General features: G+C 47.0%; 1 protein-coding gene across 2 annotated transcripts in view; it reads right to left on the reverse strand.

Annotated features, from left to right (window-relative positions):
- The window catches only part of PTPRA (protein tyrosine phosphatase receptor type A), a 134,640-nt gene that overhangs the window by 74,037 nt on the left and 40,834 nt on the right, over positions 1-19,769 (reverse strand). Inside the window, exon 3 of one of the 2 annotated variants that reach the window (XM_074865441.1) lies at positions 15,857-15,953. The exons of the other annotated variant lie outside the window; for it this stretch is intronic. The gene's annotated coding sequence lies outside the window, so the exon portion shown is untranslated. The remainder of the gene's footprint in view (positions 1-15,856; positions 15,954-19,769) is intronic. 2 annotated transcript variants of the gene reach the window in all.

Here is a 19,769-nt window from a genome sequence, read left to right on the forward strand (position 1 = left end):
TTTAACCAAATTAATATTTTTTTCCTGTCGACATCTTTTCTCCCCAGCCTTGGGCAGGATGCGACCCAGCCATCTGCTCTGTCGGTGCCAAGTAGCTGTGGAGCTCAGACATAATCCCTGGGTGATCTCCTCACTGTTTTTCATCCTACTCAAGTGTTGACTCGAGCACTTGTTCAATTAGACAAGTCTCAGCACTTCAATCAGATGGGCTCACAAGGTTGATTTTTACCTCCACAGAGAAGAAAAAGTCTGATTTAGTCGAGTGTGATAGAACCAGGAGCTTCAAAGCAATGAGACCTGGAGATCACGTCTGCTCTGAAGTCTGCCAGAATCGCTGCTTAACCCAAGCAGACCACCAGCAACTTCCATTTTAAAAGAAGTTGAGAGCGAGCAGATTAAAAAGACATTGGATCTGGCAGGAAGGAGAAGAGCTGTGTTACTTTCCTGATATTTCTTTTTTAAGGTAACTGGAGAACGGCTTAGGTGCCTACTTTTTCTAGTCTCTGGCCTAAAGTCAGCAGCCCATAGATGTGCCAAATTCACTGGTCCCCCTGCACCACTTGCATTTTCCTCCTTATGATCCAGCATTTCCCAACACCTCCAACAATGCTGCTGTCCTGGGGCAGAGGGGTCTGGGGGCTGTAGAAACACAGTCCAGCCTTCAGACCATCCTCTCCTCCCTGTGCAGTGGGGATGAGGTCCCTCTGTCCCTCAGTTAGCTATATGCATTTAAAACTAAGGGGTAAATTTTACAGGATCAAATTAGGAAGCTGGCATAAGCAACTGTGCTGTCAATATTTTCACAGTTAATTTATTCCTTCATTCACAAAGCTGCCAGATTCAAAGCGTGGCCTCGGACAGTGCTAAGTGCAAGAAAATTTAGAAGACTTTACATTCATCTCCAGCTTCAGAAAGCCTTGATGGAATGAAGAACTCCCCTTCCCTGCGGGTATTAGCATTATCTGAGGGGTAAAAGGTAATCAGCAACAAAGCTGAGTTTTTACAAAGCTCAGAGCAAGGCACACGCAGTGTACACTCACAGCTCCTTGCAAGACAAGGACATCTCGCTGAAGGAAAAACGTACACTGGGAGGTAACAAAAAAAAGCAACTGCAAAGGCAGAATGAAGCCAAAAGAGTTTATAAGCTTGTAAAAGCTTATAAAAGTCAATGCAACATGTTCGAATGGGTTTTAGAGCAGGCTGTGTCTTTAGATGGCTGTAAAAACAGATCAGTAACAGAAGGAGTAATTCATGATGTATGACTTGCAGTGACTCATAAACCTCACTCCTTCTGACAGGTAAGGAACGCAGTGCAGGCAGGCACTCAACTCGCTCGAGTATGTCAGAGTAGAAACATCTTCTGTTGTACATACTTATAAAGAATATCTTACATCCACATCTGTTCTTAGAAATTAAGTCACATGGCCTGCGCGTAGAGGAAACACAATTGCCAAAGAGCAAACATACGACAGAACTGAAAGGAGGTGGCGTGTCCCACATTTGGCTTATTCAGTCCCAGCCACACACAAGCTTTTCCACTCATCTGCCGCGCCCCGACCCCGCTGCGCCCCAACGTGCCAGCAGTGTAATCCGCTTGCCAGATAATCCTCCCAAAACGCGGCATCCTGAGGATCTGGTGCAGTCAGCTGACTGCAGTAAGCCATGGCTGCAACCCACCGGCCTCAGGAATAATATGATCACTATTTGCAAGTATTATTTCTGTATGTTAGTTGTATATGCTTGGATGAAAGCAATTCAACCAGGTAAATGTGCTGTTATAGCACATCAACAGTATGGAAGGCACACTGGGTATAGGAAGGAGCTTCCATTCTCTACAGCCAAAATTCAGTTTTCCAAGTCTGGCAGCACTGGGAAATCCAATACTGACCTGATTCAGGTGTTTCTGGACAATGTCATAGCATAAAGTCACTTCAGAAAGAGCTTCAGTTATGAAAGAGCCTTGGGACTCAGCAGCCAAGTACCATCCAGTCCAGTGCTGGGCCAAAAGATTAGAGACTCCTTTGCAAACCTTGGCCACAAGAATAGCTGAAGGAGAAGGGCTGCCATGTGCTCTCATATTTTAGATTCACATGACAAAACACTTTTATAGGTAAGAAGTCAGGTGAATTGGATGTGTTTGTGTGGTTTTTGAGAGCTGCAAGCTTGCAAGCTGACCTGCAGGCTCCATCCCCTCGAGATGGACTGGTCCATCAACTGGCAGAGCGCAAGTTAATGCCAGGAGAGAGTTCAGCCACGTTTGTACCTCAACAAATAACAGAGGCAGCTTATCTCGCAGAGCTTGGGAGCCCCAAAACTGCAGCTCGACTGGTGGTTTCCCACCATCAAACAGGAAAATGCTATGGATGGTGAGTGACGTGCTTGGGAGTGAACAGCTCCTCATAATTCAACAGTGTCCAGACACCTCAGCTGAGGTCAGGGCCCCACCATGAGTTATCGAGAACTGTAGGATGTTCCCTCCCTAAAAAACCAATTACATCTGCAAACAGTACCTACAAAAAGATGGACAGGACCACAAGAAAGGTGCCATTCCTTGGTGTTTCTTCTCTCCCAGAATAGCTCAAGCAGAAGGTTGGTGACCCAAACCCAATTCAAGAGCCTGGTGCCCTGTTTTACCCACTACATTAAGCTGCTAAACCTCTGCAGCCAGGTTGTGCCACTCTCTGTAGCAAACGGACACTGCAAAGGCACGGGAATGAATACTTTGGTGGACCCACAGGCATCCATAATGAGAACTTCACTTAAGCCCAACATTGCTATGCTGGATCATCCTGCTCGTTATAGAAAAATCTATGGCGCAACACCATTCCCTTTCTAAAAATGAGGAATACAAGCTCACAGACTTGGAAGAACCCTGTTGAGAAAGTGCTTTGGGAACGGCCGCACGAGGTGGGACTTCAGACAACATCAGTGGGTTTATTAATTGAGAATGTTAATGGTATAAAGCATTACACACAAAAATGTTCAAGATCTGGGGTTAGCAGAGGTGGCCTACAGTTATAGGACTCCTCCATCTCTTATTAAAATAATTAAAATAAAAGGCAGGTATTAGTTGGCTAGACATCCCCAAATCCCGCTGCCTGCATAATCCACCTGAAAGCCAAGTGTATCAAGGCAAATTAAAGCTGCCTTTAATCCATGCAAATCTCAGCACAGGAATCTTTTATTCTCTTACCTCCTGCCGCGAGTTTAGTCCTGCCCCACACCCCTTCATGCTGCCAGAGCTGCAGGGGCAAAACAACACAGAGCTCCATATTTTAGTAACACGGAGAACAAATTTTGGACCCTGTGCACATTTTGGTGTGGATGCAGCTTTACGCTTTCCCAGCTGGGTTGAGACCTAACCCCGTTCCACCCGTGCTTGGTTTAATCATATGTATCGACACACATAAATTAGGGCAATTTGTGCATAAATTAGGCAGCGTCGTTATGCTAATTGGGATGGTATGATTGTGATGAGTGTGTTTGCAATCTGCCACAATCCTCTGGGATAGCACCGGGAGCGAGCTGGTGCATCTGAAAAGGCCGGCGCTCCGCGGGCATCCCGCTGCGGCAGGTATGGCCGCACGTCACCCCGGAGCAAGCTTAAATAATGGAGGAGAAGGGGAGAGGAGACCTGAGAGGAGACCTGCTGGGATCTGCTTCGTCTGAAATGTTGGTCTCTTTTCTGAACTACAAAGCTACCCCAAAAACAACTCTCCTTCCTAAACATCGCTTCCTAACCTCCCCCGCGATGCATGAAACAGGTCAATTGATAAATGGGGGCAGAGAGAGGCTGTTAGAAAAATAAACCACCAAGGTGTATGTAAGGCAAATAAAGAGCAGGAGGTTCAAATCCCCTGCGCTTCGCTTTATCAAACCTAATGCGAAGAAACAAGTCGTCCTCACAAAAACCAGAGCTGCTGCACTTTACCCCTTCCAATCCCCACCTGAACTGCAACAGAGGTCAGGGTGCTCACCAGGATCGGGGCTGTATCATAGAGTATCCCTGATGATCCCTGCCCTAAAAGAAAAAAACCAAACTAAATCTAACCAATTCAAGGATAACAGAGGAACAAATAAACTGCAAAGGGGCACCTTCTCCTTTTTGAGATTCAGTTAAACAGCCATACACGAGTAGCTCTACCTGGTGTAGGTAATTACCAAGGAAAACCTTCAGGGTGTCTTACCAAAACATGGACTTTTTAGATATCCTACAGGCATCCTGCAGCCTGAGCCCCGAATGTCTGTGGGGCCATGGTCAGTGTCCCCGTGCAGAGGTCGGCATTGCCGGTGATGCTCAGCTCCAGCTCCGTGGGCTGGGGGTGGGTCTGGTGTTGCACTGCACCTCCCTCCTCCTTCTGGGTACCAGGGGATGCTCCTGAAGCCATTCTAGTTTCCTATCAAAACTGGTCACTAATTTAGCCCCAAATAGGATCATTACGATGAAAAATCCTACCTGTGGGACTTGAGCTCTCTCCCTTCAGAGGAAATTCAAGCTCAGTTTATTCTCCAGGATCCAGCCAGGAGTTTTTCCTCTGACAGACATGCTGGCACTTTGCCTGGCTAAAAAACACGCAGCAGAAGAGCACCATGCGCTAACCCACTGCTAAAAGTGTTTAAAAAAAATCAGCTTTGGGCCAACCATATGGTAGCACTCACTACGCCACAGGTGAGAGCAAGTACAATACGCTCTGTACAGCACAAAGTAAAAATAATCAATTTTCAGGCAATAACGATCCTTAAATACCAAACCAGCCCAGGAACAGATACCCAGGTGAAAGGTTTTTAATCCCTTCGACCTCAGCGTTCCTGCACTTTTGCATTTCTTTGCTGCTTTGACCTTATAAATATCAAGAGATGTTTTTTACAGCAGCACCCAGAAGCTGCTGGGCTGCAGCACAGGGGCAAGCCATGCCCCGCAGACCTCCCGGCATGAAAATATGACAGAATCCTGCAGACGTATCTGGAGGATCAACGATCAAAGTCACAAACCCTGTTTACAAGCAGGCACAGCGAGCACCCCAAACTCAACCCAAGGCAAAGGAAGCGGGGATAAAAATGAATTACCGCAGGAAAAGGAAAACAAGGGTGAAAAGGTGAAAATATTAAAAGCGCAGGGGCACACGGGAATTGGGGGATGCTCTGTACGCAGAAAGAATGGGAAGCAAAATCGAGCTGCCCCAGCTGCAGGGCCAAAGGAATTATGAAGGCACGAAGCAAAAGAACCTGCAGTCAGCCTCCTTCTGCTCTTCTGCAGCTCCCCTCGAGCACAAATGGCTGGGTGGTGGCTTCTTTTCCCCCCTTCTTTAAACAGAACCCCTACTAAGTAGTTTAGCAGTAAAAGCAAACTCATCTCTCCCTCCCTAAGAAGTAATATGGATACTGGCATGGGCCAGCATCAGCGCCTTAGTGGCCAGTAATTCCCAAGCCCCTCTGAACACCAAATACGTTGGCACAGCAGCAGCTTTAAAAACTCTTCTCTCCACCCTTTGGTGATAATTAGTTTAAGTCTGTCACCAGCAGATCAGTTTGGGATTGCAACTGAACCAAAGCTCTATGAAAAGGTTTTCTCCAAAGCCTCTCCATACCAAACCAGTCCAAAAAAGAAAAATACAAAATACGAGCTGGCTGCACCATCAGTTTCTGCTGCTAAGAAGGGAGTACAGCAAGATTTAAAAACCAAGTTCAATAAAGTTATTCTTTACTGATTTATTTCCCTTTAAAGCATAAAACTAATTTTGTTTTGTTTCCATCATAAACAGTTTCTTTAGTTGTTTCTGGTGGGAGCACAACGTGGGGTCCCGGTGTGCGAAGCTGCCCCAGCCCCTGCCAGCACTGAGTTAATGGCACAAGGCGTTGATCTGCCTCGCTACGGCAATTCCTGTAATTCAAGTCTGGCAAACAATTCCTAGTCTGAAAATGGGACAGCATCCAATCGTTATCTCCTTTCTTGTAAAAAGAATTAAAAAAATCCAGCCTATTTACCTGCCTATTTACCGTACTGGTGGTACCACCACACAGTGACAGCAACAAACTACGGCAGTTCCTGCAGTTTTGCCTGTTGATGTTTCTCCTTTCATCCCAGCAAAAAGCTTGTCAAAGCTAAAGGAGCAATCAAGAGCAAAGAAAGCATCTGGCTGCTTCCCTGACAACTGAACAAGCCAGCAGTTTTTGGAAAGTAAAGCTTTCCTAAGCTTCTAACCAAGGAAACTCATTTTATGGTTGGACTTGATGGCCATAAAGGTCTTTTCCAACCTAAATGATTCTATGATCTATGATTCTAATATGCAGTCACCTTAATTTTGGTGTTGGTGCTTCCATACACCCTCACTAATATTTCTAACCTCCGTTCATCTGTACTAAACCACCCCAGGATTTCCATTGCCCCGAAATAATTTATTAAAGACCAAAAAAAAAAATCAGTTTTCCTGTAGCCGCATTAATTGTGGACCTCTTCCACCCCAGTGTAGACCCCAAACCCTGGCTAAACACACAGACCCAGCATACCGCACACAAACTTACGTGAAAGGGGTTTGTTTGAATGGTTTCGCTCCCCGCAACACACCTGATAAGAGTCTGCACCAACGACACACCCAGAGAGAAACCGGATGGGTTCAAATCTTCAAAACCCAATTAGGAATCCTGAACGAGGCGGGGGGGGGAACAAATACATAAAGAAAACATGCTGTGTGTAACAAGACCATTTCCCTTGGCAAATCTTTCTGCTTTCCTTTCCTGGCTGTATCTGCATGCATGTATAGAAGTTCTTCCCTTGCATTTTCCAAGCTACCTTCTGGTTCCACTCCCGTGGATGGGCTGCAGGGCTGACGCCTGGGTCCCGGCGCAGCAGCACGTCCAGGAGCAGCCGGCAAATCTTCTCCTGGTGCTTGCAAAATTTAGGGCTCGCTGTTTCTTAAGAATACTTGGAAGATGCAAAGAGACGGGGCAGATGAAAAGAGGTCTCCTCTACCAATGGAAGTGATATGCAGAGGTGGCCACCAACCCAAAGAGCCACGTCCCGGCAAATCAATGAATTCACAACTGTATGCAAGAGGTGTTCATCAGTGATGATTTGATAGTCAAATATTGACATATGGGCCAATATGGATATAAGTAGATATGTAAACAAGCTGTGACCCTACCTGAACGCATCTTGGGAGGGCACATCAATCTTCCTGAGCTCCGTGCCAGGGACGCTTGAGCTGCTGAACTCATCATACACGGGGCAACACACAGCCCAGTTGCTGAGGTCTCATTTCTAACCCAGCAACACATTTGCAACCTTTTAATTCCTCTTCCTCTTTTGACTTCCTTAATGAATAAACATACTTATGAAGGGTGGGGGGGAAACCCATTCGTACGGCTCAGTCGTCCTCTGCACAGCCCAGGTTTGTTAGGAGCAGCTTGGAAGGGCAATGAGACATGAGATTTTTTAGCAGCACAATGGGGACAGGAGCGGCCACGGGGCAGATGGCGTGGCAGAATGATGCATGCTACTATGAGGGCAATTTCTGCCGGTGGCTCAGGGCTGGCTCCATTTGAACATTAACGTGGGAAGGCGTGTTAATCCAACCTGCTCAATGAACAGGGCTGTCGGGACATACAGCTTGTTTGCAGGAGGCTTGGCTGTATCCTATATGTTTTGGGAGAGAATCAATACACAAGACGGTATTTGTGCTTCCCCAAACGTTCTGGGAAAAAATCCCACATCCCCATCATGCTGTTGACTTGCCAGATCTCAAATTCAAGAATTTCTATGTCTGAGCAAAGGGATACATGGGCTACCCCTAACCCCCACGCCATCGAATGCAGCCAAGCGCCGTACTGCCACCACCTGCTCCTCTCACCAGTGCAAATCACCATGATGGAAACCTCCTCGCTCCTGCCAGGTTTCAGTTTCATGACCCACACGTTGGGTTTTCCTGCCCATCATTTCACCAAACCCCAGCCCAAAGACTGCCAAGTCACCGGGCACAGCTTTATCCACCTGAAGGCATCCAGGAGCTGTTTTTAAGGCAGATCCACGTGATGCAGCTTGTACGATGGACTCAAACAGTGGTTTCAGCTGCGATTTCCGTGCACACAGGCGGCAGAGCTGGGGCAGGGACACCGAGCGACCCGTCAGGAAGCAACCCAAGCAACAAGCTCCAGCCAGATTTCTAAAAATGGTTATAGCATCAGACAGTGATAGGATGTTCTCCATTTCTCTGCACAGAGGGATTTCTGAGCTTCGGATATAAATACAACATTGTTGTAGCCGGGATATTGTGAAAACTCCTCCGGGTCACAAGTTCAGAGCTACAGCAAGTCATGTTGCTCAAAAAGCAACAGCTCCTTTACAGCTGTTATTAATGCTTGGACTCCCCAGCACCTTTGTTTTGGGCTCAGGTTTAATGCAACAGCCCTGGCCCCTTTCCGAGGGCCAGCTGTCTGCATTGCAAGATCTTTTATCAGTGCTGATCAGGACACCCTGTTACACTCCTCCACGGCACCTTGACCCGGTCCTGCTCCAGTTGAACGTCAAACAAACCCTTGGCAGACGACAGTAGTGCAGAATAAGGCTTTCAACAAAAGTGAAAGCTGAACATGGGGGGAAAAAAATTAGGCCACAGCAGCAGAGACTGAAGGAAAAGGGGTTTTCATTTCAGTGTGTTCATGGAAGAGTTTCACCTCCAGGCTTGACTATCAGGCTCTGATTTTAGATTCACTCTCAAAATAAAGCTTGCGAATAAATCCACTCAATTTTATGTAGACCAAGGAGCTATCAACATTTTTTTTTTGCTTATATTTATTTATAAATGGCTTGAAACAACACACACCCATGTCTGATAGGCGTTGCCCCAGCAGTACCTCCAAAAAGGCAAAGGACCAACCCCTTGCGGGCTTTTCTTTCTAGTGGATTGCTCAGCACCTTGCACCAAAGAATAATGTTGTAGCTTTTAGGCTAGATGAAATTCAGAGTTTTGACACGCACGCCACCCAAACACCACCAAAGTCCATGGGGACTCAGCAGACCTAAGGATCAGGAGAATTACGACACGAATCTTTACGTGCATCAGGTTTGAAAGCACTAAGCATCTCGTTAAGGGTGTTATTACATTACAAAGGGGCTATAGGGCAAATTTCTGGAGGTGCAGCCCTGGAGGAACCACCTCCTGATCCATACCACCCAAATTCCTCCAAACAGTCAAAGATCCAGGATCCGATTTTTTTGCTGCAAGAGTTTTTGATGTTTCTGTTGGAGGGATACATCAGTGGACAGCAGGATAAAACCTGTGGGACTCATCATGCTGGTAGCAGAATCCCTGCAACACTGCACGAGGAGTCCTACCATGGGAATTTTGTAACCTTTGGACATATTGAAGATGGAAAGTGGAGCCAGAAGTCATGGACGAGACCTCATGGATGGAAAATCTTTGATAGAGCTGTGGAGCCAGATGTAGCGTGCAGCTGTGGGGCTTTGCTTTAATCCATCACGGTGATCTGTTGTAGTCTTCAGACGACTGAATGCAAGAGGGCTCAGTTTTCTTCAGGGGTTTCTGTTTTGTTTCATTACTGGAGACCCTGCTCCAGCAGTAAAATAAGCCATCTGGTTCTCTGGAAGTCCTCTCTGACCACCACATGTTTTGTTTAAAAATACAAAACTCTGCTTTAAATGGTTGGGTTTGGTTTTTTTTATTTAAAACCGCACATTTTCAGTTCAAATTTGCTCAGGTCCTTCACTCAAACGAAAGCAAGCCTCCAACCAAGATTGCCTCCCCACACAGATATCCCATTCCTACATTAGCTACCATGAGTTGTTTGAGATGATTCATTACCTAAGCTTTAAAAGAAATAATTAGCAGTGAAGGTGCCTGGTATGCAGTCCCCTCCCCGCCACCCTCGGCATCAGTACTGCAAACTCACAAACTCCAGTGCAGGCAAATTTGAAAGTCTCTTAAGTTATAAGTAGGATGATTGGCAGCAGCTACATCAAGTGCTGGACCAGGTACGGCTTCAGGCAGCCGGCGTAGCTCTCAGCATCGCACCCGCCGGGTTGCAATGCCCTGTGCTCGTCACCAGAAGGACCTTCTGCCTTAGAAAGCCAACTCAGAGGCTCCTGCCCCATCCACCAGACAAACCCGCGGAGGAAGGGCGTGTGGGAAGCATGAGGGTGACAGATTAAATAGCTGATTTGCCTGGAAGAGGTTTCTCTGGTGGGGCTAAATGTGGGTTTTTTCCCCTCTAGGTCATGCTCTTTGCTGCATTAAGCATTAAGGAAGTGAAACCTGTTTCTGCAGATCATATGATGGTCAGGAACTTGGTGCCTGAGATGATCTTCCAGGCTTGGCAGCAGGAGGCACTGGGGCAAAGCTTGGCTTTGCCTCTAAGCCCAAGTGTAGCCAAGGCACAGTCTCACCACCACGTCTGATGGAGACCCTTGAGCAGTAAAACTTATCCTGGCTGCTGCAGGGTCCAGGACAGCATCAGAAGACCCTGTGTGTTGATGGGTTCAGCCTACCAGGAGCATCAGCTGCAACAAGCATTAATAAAGACAGGATACAAGACATCTAAATCTAACTCTCAAAATACATAGCTGCTCTTTTCCAAATCCCAGACTTTTGACAAACCTAAGGAAAAACAAAGAAATCCATCTACCACCTCTTAGGGAGGTATGTGCTCCAGGTAAGACAGTCTCCTGGGAAAAAGATTAATTTTCTTTTTCTATTTCCACTACTGGCCTGCAGCATTAACAAAACCAAATTGTTTTACCCTCATCTATCTGTTTTCCTCACCATCCTAAACCTTGTCTATTCAAATGAGGGTTTTGCTGTAGAAACTTTCACCGGTGGCAAAATAATAACCCACGAGCAAGCGTACACACGGGGTTTGACTCTGCATACATGTAAATCAACAGCAAAGCTTCCAGCATTTCCAGGGTACAGGTTTTGCAGCAGCTCCAGCTGGGACTAAGTGCATTTGTGTTCCCACAATACCATAACAAAACAAAATTGAGACAATCCCTTGTCTATCTCTGATACTTGAAGCATTAGCAGATTATTTCTCTTCTTTCCCTTCCAATAAACGAGATAATGATTTTCAGGGACCTTTTCCCTCAACGGAACAGCTGTTTCTCCAATTTTGCTGATACACGCAATAAACTGGAAGCTCTTTCTATATATTCTGTTTATTCTGGTTGAATTTAGTTCGGAAACTGCTGTACTTTCGCGCATGTAAGTGCCAGCAAAATCTGAGAACAAGAAAACAAAATACAAGTGCCAAGAAATTACGGATATCATATAGCTGACCTCAAAGATGCGGAAAGAACTTCTGGGCTGAATAAGGGTAAAAACTGTGCTCAGAAGGAGATCCCCACTTCCACACAGGATGGGGAAGCTTCAAGAAGGCAGGTGGGGAGAAAAGGACTTTCTTGAGCTGTGCAGAAATATTCTGGATTATCCCAAATGACACACTGCAGCCAGAAAAGCTTTCTAGAGGAATAAGAAGGTGACACACACACATTCAAAGCTGTTCTTTTCCTCTAAGGCCGTCTCATTTAAACTGGAGGGTGACGGTGGCTTGGAAACCTTGCACACTCCTAAAGAGTTAAAATGTAGTTATGGAGACCAGTACAATTAAAATTCTGGTAGAGTATATTTAAATTGCAGGGAAAACTGAGCTCGTCCAACTGGATAGTCAGACCGCAAGTTCCCCCAAACAGGACTTTGATTTTCCAACCCAACACCCAAAATCCTCTTCTGCTTTTATAAAACACATGTGGAATCACGCTCCCTATTGCACAACACGGCTTGAGGAATAATTCCAGGTATATATAGGTATAAACCGGAGGTCATAGCTCTTGAAGGGCTGAGATGCTGCCTCGAGAGCAACCCACAGCGGTAGCACCTACCGAGACAAGGTCACAGGTGGTTTCACTCAAGCACAGCGCTCGATGACAAAGAAATATGAGCAAGTATGTGAGAAAAACACTAAAATCAAGCAGCTTTTGTGGTCCACACAATCAAAGCCAGGAGTCATCTACTGGGTACTTCACTCTTCTCTTCCAGGCAGTACTTTGGGGCTGCGAGGTCAGTCTTATCTGAGGAGCTAACTTGGAGACGGGAAGTTGTCCACGTGTTTTGTGTCCTCGCAGCCCATTACAAGGAGGTGAGCTCACCTTCGAGGGCTTCTCCCAAATGTCTACTTTTCATAAAGGTGTTCTCAGTTCACCGAGCCCTCCCTGAAATATATTGCTGCCCAAAAGCCACCTCTTATTATTTCCCCATCCTTGCATTCCCCCCATGATGCTCTAACACTTCCAGTAATCACCACTGCTTCGACACCTTGTCTTTTCCCAAGTCCACTGCTTTTGCCAGCCTTATTTTAAAATATGTTGCCAGGGTTAAATAAAACCTGAATGCATTTTGCTCAGCCTGCGACGGGCAGGTCAGCACCGGGAGAGGAGATCTTCCCCCACAGCAAAAGGCATCATCCTCTGTGCAGACGTCGCCACGTACTTTAGCTGTGCAACTGGATTAACATCTGAATAAGCTGCACACGGGAGCCCCCAGTTCTTACTTGTGGAGGGGGCTACACCCCACTGTGCCCCTTCTCTACTAAGCAAGGCTGCATTTTAAAGCTGGTTTTATCAGACTTAGTCTAGAAAGTGTGTATAGGATCCAGGAGCTCCCAGATTTGGATTATTTTCATAAGGAAAATAACCTGAGCTCTGCCACAGATCAGAGCACTGGGGGGCTTGAAGCCATCCTGCCCTTTGCTCTCTCTGCCTGAACCGTCCCTCTGACACTGGTTTATTTATTTTGCTACGTCTACTGCCACACCTCAGACAGGCAAAAATGATTGTGCAAAAATGACTGCACATGGGTACGTCTGTACATCAACAAACCGAGCTGTGCAGTCACCGCTCCAGAGCTGACACAGGAATGATTTTGCAGCTTTATCCCACACGTTTGTTTTAAAAGCATCGTTGATTGACAGGAGCCAGTTCAATGGCCTCACAGGAAGGCAAGGGGAGGAACGGGCTGTGAACAAGGCTGCTGCTTCCCTCCCAACAGCAGAAAGCAGCACACACCAACCATGAGCTGCTTTTGTTTTACATCTCAAAAAAAAAAATCCACCATCGCTTGCTCCGGGACTGACAACTGCCTGCGCAAGCGGCAGGGCTAAAAACCAAACTGCATCTTTGCTAAAAAACAGACTTCACGGGGTCTCAATCCTGTAAAGAGACTTTAAAAAAAAAATAAAGGTAAGAACATTTCAACCCAAAGCAAATCCCAGAAATAAAAGCCTCCTCTGGAGGCTGTTGGAGCTCAAAGGACTATTAAGCATCTAAAAACCCAGTAAGTGACATGAAGGGACACTAAGGGATGCTGTTCGGGTGTGGGCTGGGGAGATCTCAGCCGTACCCCAACAACACCTGCTCGGGGCACGTCCTCGCCACCCTGTTGGGCTCCCAAGCCTCAGCGGGGCTTTCGCAGAGGAAAGGCAAGTGGCCCCGACGGCGGAGCCAAGCCGAGCTGGGTTGCACAGTAACCAGTAGCAACTGTGCCTAATCCAGCCCAGAGACAAAACTGCCGGGGCTCATTCATACCCACGTCACGTGCGGAGCAGAGTCTGTGCGTGGCCACAACTACTGTGTATTATTTTTTCCAGTTTAAGCTTAGTTTTAGAACAGTTTGGGTTTTTTTAAATAAGCATATTTTCATCAGTTTTTACAAAGATGCAATTTTAATAGATGAGGTTGGGGTCAGCTTCCATCTAAAAGATGTACAAAAGCTCTTTCCCCTGCATATTCACTGTAAAAAATACATTTATTTCAGTGTTGTATTTCCATAGTATTGGAGAAATTACCAAGAAAGAAGCTGCTCTAGTGCCAACAGTCTTGATTTTTTGAACGAATTACAAGGAAGAAAAGAAAAATCATGTTGAAAAGGATGAAATCAGAAGTTGCTCTGACCCATATTCAGGTGACAGCACCAAAAATCCGCCTAACTGACAAAATAATACGAGTATCACATCATCTACTAGGTGGATTAAAAGCAGTGAATGTCAAGACTGGAAGTAAAAAATCTTAGAAATAAATATTTTCTACTGAAATTCCAGAAGAGGAGTGTCACCAGACACATGGGCTAATGACACGGGATCAAATTTCATTGAATTGCTAAGCCAGATGCAACGAATTTTTATTTTTAATTTTAATTCTAATTTATCTGATTCTAAGTTGAGAAAGCCAAAGATTAAATGAAGACAGAAAAACTTTTACTCCCTGCTTTTGATCTATGAGTGCAATGGAGGTGGGACGGACCCAGGTGCACATGGAAAGAGAAGGAAAAACTTGTGGTAGGTAGTAGCTGCACAAATACAGATATATTTGTCCTTTTTTTCCCTCTGGGCATGCTCACCTACCAGCGCCAGGCGAGAAAGGGGGCTTAGCAGCTTCCCAGCATCTCCAAGGAGGTCAGGCAGAAGAGAGAGCGAGGCTCTTCACAGGACCACACAGCAGAACAGGAGACGAAGGGCAGAAGATGAAACAAGAGATGTTCAAACTGGAGGGAGAAGCTTTTCCACCGTGAGGTCAGCCATGCAGGTTTCCCAGAGAGGTTGTGCAATCTCCATTCCTGGAGGTTTTCAAGACCCAACTGGATAAAGCTTTAAGCAGCCTGGTCCAGCCTCAGAGCTGACCCTGCCTGGAGCAAGAGGCTGGACTGGAGACCCTCTGAGGCTTCATATGAGCACCTGAACCACTCCATGAGCCTGTCTTCCCAGGTATCCTGTCAGCAATTAAAGCTCGTGCCACAAAGTCAGCCTGTCATGCTACAAACGCACAAAAACCTGGATGACTGTATTATTTTATTCTGTATAAAGGTGGGTATACAAGAGAACAGAGGTCCCAACACCTCGTTTAAGAGATATCCCAGTGCTACGATGTTGAAAACCTTCTAGATAACACCCTGAAGTTCCCCCTTTCGATGTCACCCCTTTCCTGAGATTCCCCTCCATGCTACAACACTTCCCCCCTCAAAATCGTGCATGCAAACAGCCTGCCGCCTCCCCGGCCATCCTGGGGAGATGTTATTCTTCTTGCAAAAAAAAGAAAAAAAAATCCCCTCAATTATTTATGCCGCTCTTTGAACAACACCAGCTATTGTCAGAGAGTGTTTTACAGCTCTGAATGTCACATTGAGAGTCTGGTCATGCCAGGAGGAAAGCCTGCCACTGCCACGTCTCAGCACAAAACGCTTTATTCAAGGCACCCGGAGTCCAGCGCTGGGTAAAACCTAAAAGGAAGCCGGTGGGTGTGACAGCCACATTTTGTACAATGATATGAAAAGAAGCAGGCAAGGGTGCTTGATTTTTTTTTGAGATGTAAGGTAGAAAAACTACAAGGAACATCGTACAGAGTCAGGTGAGGCCAAGTGACCGAAAGCTTTGTCTCAATATCGCTCCGGAGGAATTTCACGGACAAGCGTGGGGGCGAGCAGAGCTGGAGACCTTCCCAGCAGGACCCAGGGAGAAAGCAAGGAGGGAGCTTTCGCTGTCGAGAAAACCAGGCTGGCTCAGCGAACAAGAAACCCATTTCCTGCCTGATTGTGACTGTGTGAAGGGAAACAGGGCTCTGGAGGCAACCGTGCAAACAAAGCGCAGCCACCTTCAACTCCCACCAGGCAGGAGCAAGAGCTTGGGAGCACTCGAAAACCACCAAGCCACTACAAGTTTTTAAAAAAAAAAAAAAAGTTAAAAAAAGCAACAGGCCCTTCTCCACGGTGTGTTACGTTACAAAGCAAAACTGGACGGGTTGCAATCTTCCTCTGCCGCACCCCAAATGCCAGGTTTCAGGTTACTTCACCCGACGTACCTGCAAGAATTTTCTCTGAAGCGCACGCTATTTCTACCATCTCCGGTAACACCTAGCTCTTACAGCCAGCCTTTAATCTGCAGATCTTCGAAACGTCCTGCAAAGAAAGCAAGTGTCATTTCCTTCCCCCTCCCACACCCCCGTGAGCCGACGAGGAAGTTATAACCCAAGTGAAATAATAAATATCACGCAGCGAGAAGGGAACGCAGTTAGCAATAGGAAAGCCAGCATCCCCGTGTTACTCTAACCTACAGGATCCATCCTTTCAGCCTCCGACTCAGGAAACAGCTTTTCATCGCCGGGTATCAAAGCTCCTCCCAATTTTGGCATCTCCACCTCCTCTGCCTGCAGAACTAGTTTAAGTGCTGAGGGTTTGTTGGGTTTTTTTTAACCAATTCATGAGTATTTGCACTGTATCCAACATCGGCGCTCACAGAGTTTCCAGCCGCCGTTGCACATCTCAAGGGTCTGTTTACCATCAGCAAACATCCGAGCAGTAATCCCGGATTTATCACTTCGGCTTCCTGATAACTCCCCCACGGCTGCTCCCTCAGAGCCCAGAAATCCAGTTTACCGCCCTTCGCAAGGGAACCTCTGACATTTTGAGAGCTGTATCATTTTATCTCCCCCACAATCTCAATTCACCGTGAAAATATTTGGTGAAACCTATCAGAAGCTTTCCTGATATAGGTGCATAGACTCTACCACTACTTCTGCCCAATTTTCTCTAACATCCAAAAAAAAGGCAAACTTTTTTTTTGATAAATACAATCCTATTCTGCTCAGCACTCCTGTTCCCATTATCGCTGAAGTCCCTGTGAATTTTTCCAGCAACGACACCACGCTGCTCCATAAATCTCTTGATTTATGCAAAACCTGATCCCTTTTCCACCCATTTTATGAGCAAAGGGTTTCTCTTTTCCTTTAGCTGTAGCCTGACGATTAACTGCATAACGACTGGAAACCCATGCTGCCAAAAGACCCGTGTGTTGCAGTTCTTCACTAAACGCTGCACAAAAGCCTTTAGACTTCAGAGGATGAGGGCAGCATCACGGGTACAAGGCAGCTTGAGAGAGATAATATCACCACCTAGAACAAAGAGCTACATGCAAGCATCACCTTCAGAACTTTTTTTTTTTTAAGATAAAGCCTTTTATTCCCAATTTTAGCAGCAGCAGGGAGAGGGCGAGGCTGGTGGCAAGGTGCTACAATCTGCCGTGGCGTACCCCTTAGGTACCGTTGCCTCCTGAGCCAGGGGATGGAGATGAGGAAGAAGGCTTTCAACACCAGAAAGCAGCTCTCTGCAGCAGGCAGGGAGCGTACGGAGGGCGGCCAGGGAAGGGCTGAGAGGTACCAAGGACCTGCACCCCACAGCTCTCACCCACCACCGATTGCACACTGCGCAACTCCTTTGGTGTAGTCGCTTTACTCCTCATTTAATAGCGGTGTGGTGGAAGGCAGCCTGGGCCAAGTTCATTAAAGCCAAGAATTGTAGGGTTGTGCCTAGACATTGAAACAATGGCATTCTTGGAGAAATGATTAGTCTTCCCCCCAAAAAACAGGATTATTTCCACAGGGCCCTCGCTGTCTGAAGGCCTGGGTGCAGCTGCACTCAAAATGATACGAGAGCACGGGTGAGAGGCAACCCTGAAGGCACGTGTGGTAGCAGCAGGGCGGAGGGTCTGTCCTCATCCTCACTGAGATGGTCTGAAGACCCTGAGCAGACTGTCCCTGAATGCTTCCATCCAACCATGTCCCAGGGGGGAAACTGCTTTCCTCTACTTTCCACCATGTGCAGTTTTGAGCAGAGCTCCCACCCGGGGTGAAGATGGGACTGAAGGCACACTGCGATGGCTGGGATGACTAATGAGAAGTGTGGGCAGCAGGTCGAGGGAGGGGATTGTCCCCCTCTGCTCCGCTCTCGTCAGACCCCCCTGCAGTGCTGGGTCCAGCTCTGGGGCACCAACGGCAGAAGGACATGGACCTGCTCGAGCGGGGCCAGAGGAGGCCATGATGCTCGGGGGGCTGGAGCACCCCCCCTGTGAGGACAGGCTGAGAGAGTTGGGGGGTTCAGCTGGAGAAGAGAAGGCTCCGGGGAGACCTTAGAGCGGCCTCCCAGGACTGAAAGGGGCTACAGGAAAGGGGGGAGGGACTCTTGATCAGGGGGGAGGGATAGGATGAGGGGTAACGGTTTTAAACTGAAAGAGGGGAGATTTAGATGAGATCTAAGGAAGAAATTCTTCCCTGTGAGGGTGGTGAGGCCCTGGCACAGGTTGCCCAGAGAAGCTGTGGCTGCCCCCTCCCTGGAAGGGTTCAAGGCCAGGTTGGACGGGGCTTTGGGCAACCTGGGCTAGTGGAAGGTGTCCCTGCCTGTGGCAGGGGGGTGGGACTGGATGAAGGTCCCTTCCAATCCAAACCATGCTGTGATTCTGTGACTCGAGCTACATCTCCACGCCCAGGGTAAACAGAAACAGCAGCAGCCAGGGCTGCAGCCCTGAGACCACCTTGACCTCCGGTGTTGGTAACTGTCTAACTCAAGGGCCTTTTGATTCATTTGACCCTGCTCACATCATGAAAGGTGGCCAGAGCAAGCCAGAGACAGCAATATCACTTAAAAGTGAAGAGCTCCCAGCTTCCTGCCAGGCATTGGGGCTGGAGAAATAAAAAAGGACTTAAAGCAGATGACAGTTTTTCAAAGATGATACATTCCTCATGAGGTCTTAGTGGTTTGGTATTTTTAAGCCACACAGTATTCAACCCTCCTCAAACAACTCTAGATGACACAGAAAGCACAAGGAAGCCTGTGCCTCTTTGGGGGCACAGGGCAATGCTTTTCGTAATCAAAGTATTATTATTAAGCTGATATACTGCTGATCAAGAGATAACTTCATTTTCTCCACTCAATCCTTCCCCCATTGCCACTGGGGTTTATGTTGGCATATGTTATTTTCACCGAGGCAGAAAGTAATTATAGGGAAGCAATCATTGGGCTACATTTTTTAAATTTAGTAAAATATTCATGAACAATCTAAGTTTTTGACTTTTTCTCATGTCCAGTTGCTACATGCACTGAGCCTATGACTTCACCACCCCGTGGATGAGATGCCTTCTCCACCACAGTCTGAAATTCAGATAGCAGACGTTCCTGAAATCAGCATCGCTTGGAAGCTGCAGTTGAAAATTACAATCTTCAGAACAGAATTCAACAAGAATCACAGACTGGTTTGGGTGGGAAAGGTCCTTAAAGATCATCCAGTCCCATCCCCCTGCCACAGGCAGGGACACTTTCCACTAGCCCAGGTTGCCCAAAGCCCTGTCCAACCTGGCCTTGAACCCTTCCAGGGAGGGGGCAGCCACAGCTTCTCTGGGCAACCTGTGCCAGGGCCTCACCACCCTCACAGGGAACAATTTCTGCCTTACATCTGATCTAAATCTCCCCTCTCTCAGTTTAAAACCGTTACCCCTCATCCTATCCCTACCCCCCTGATCAAGAGTCCCTCCCCCCTTTCCTGTAGCCCCTTTCAGTCCTGGGAGGCCGCTCTAAGGTCTCCCCGGAGCCTTCTCTTCTCCAGCTGAACCCCCCAACTCTCTCAGCCTGTCCTCACAGGGGAGGTGCTGAAGCCCCCCGAACATCTTTGTGGCCTTCTCTGGGCAAAAGTGAACAAAGCTTTTTGGTTAAACAAAACATTGCATCTTCTTTGGGCATTGACTAACCTTTTATACCCATTTCATGCACTTAAGGAAACCACCCAGGTAATACACAGCTTTCTGCTTTTATAAGAGATTGAGAGATTAGAAACCAACATGAAAGACCACTTGCTAAATTCGTTGAAAGTATTGTATCACTAATCATTGTATTTGGACCACAAGTTCTTACTCACTCTGAAAATGAAAATTTAATCTATCAGATTCA

This window comes from Strix uralensis, chromosome 4 (assembly GCF_047716275.1).
Source record: "Strix uralensis isolate ZFMK-TIS-50842 chromosome 4, bStrUra1, whole genome shotgun sequence".
NCBI lineage: Eukaryota > Metazoa > Chordata > Aves > Strigiformes > Strigidae > Strix > Strix uralensis.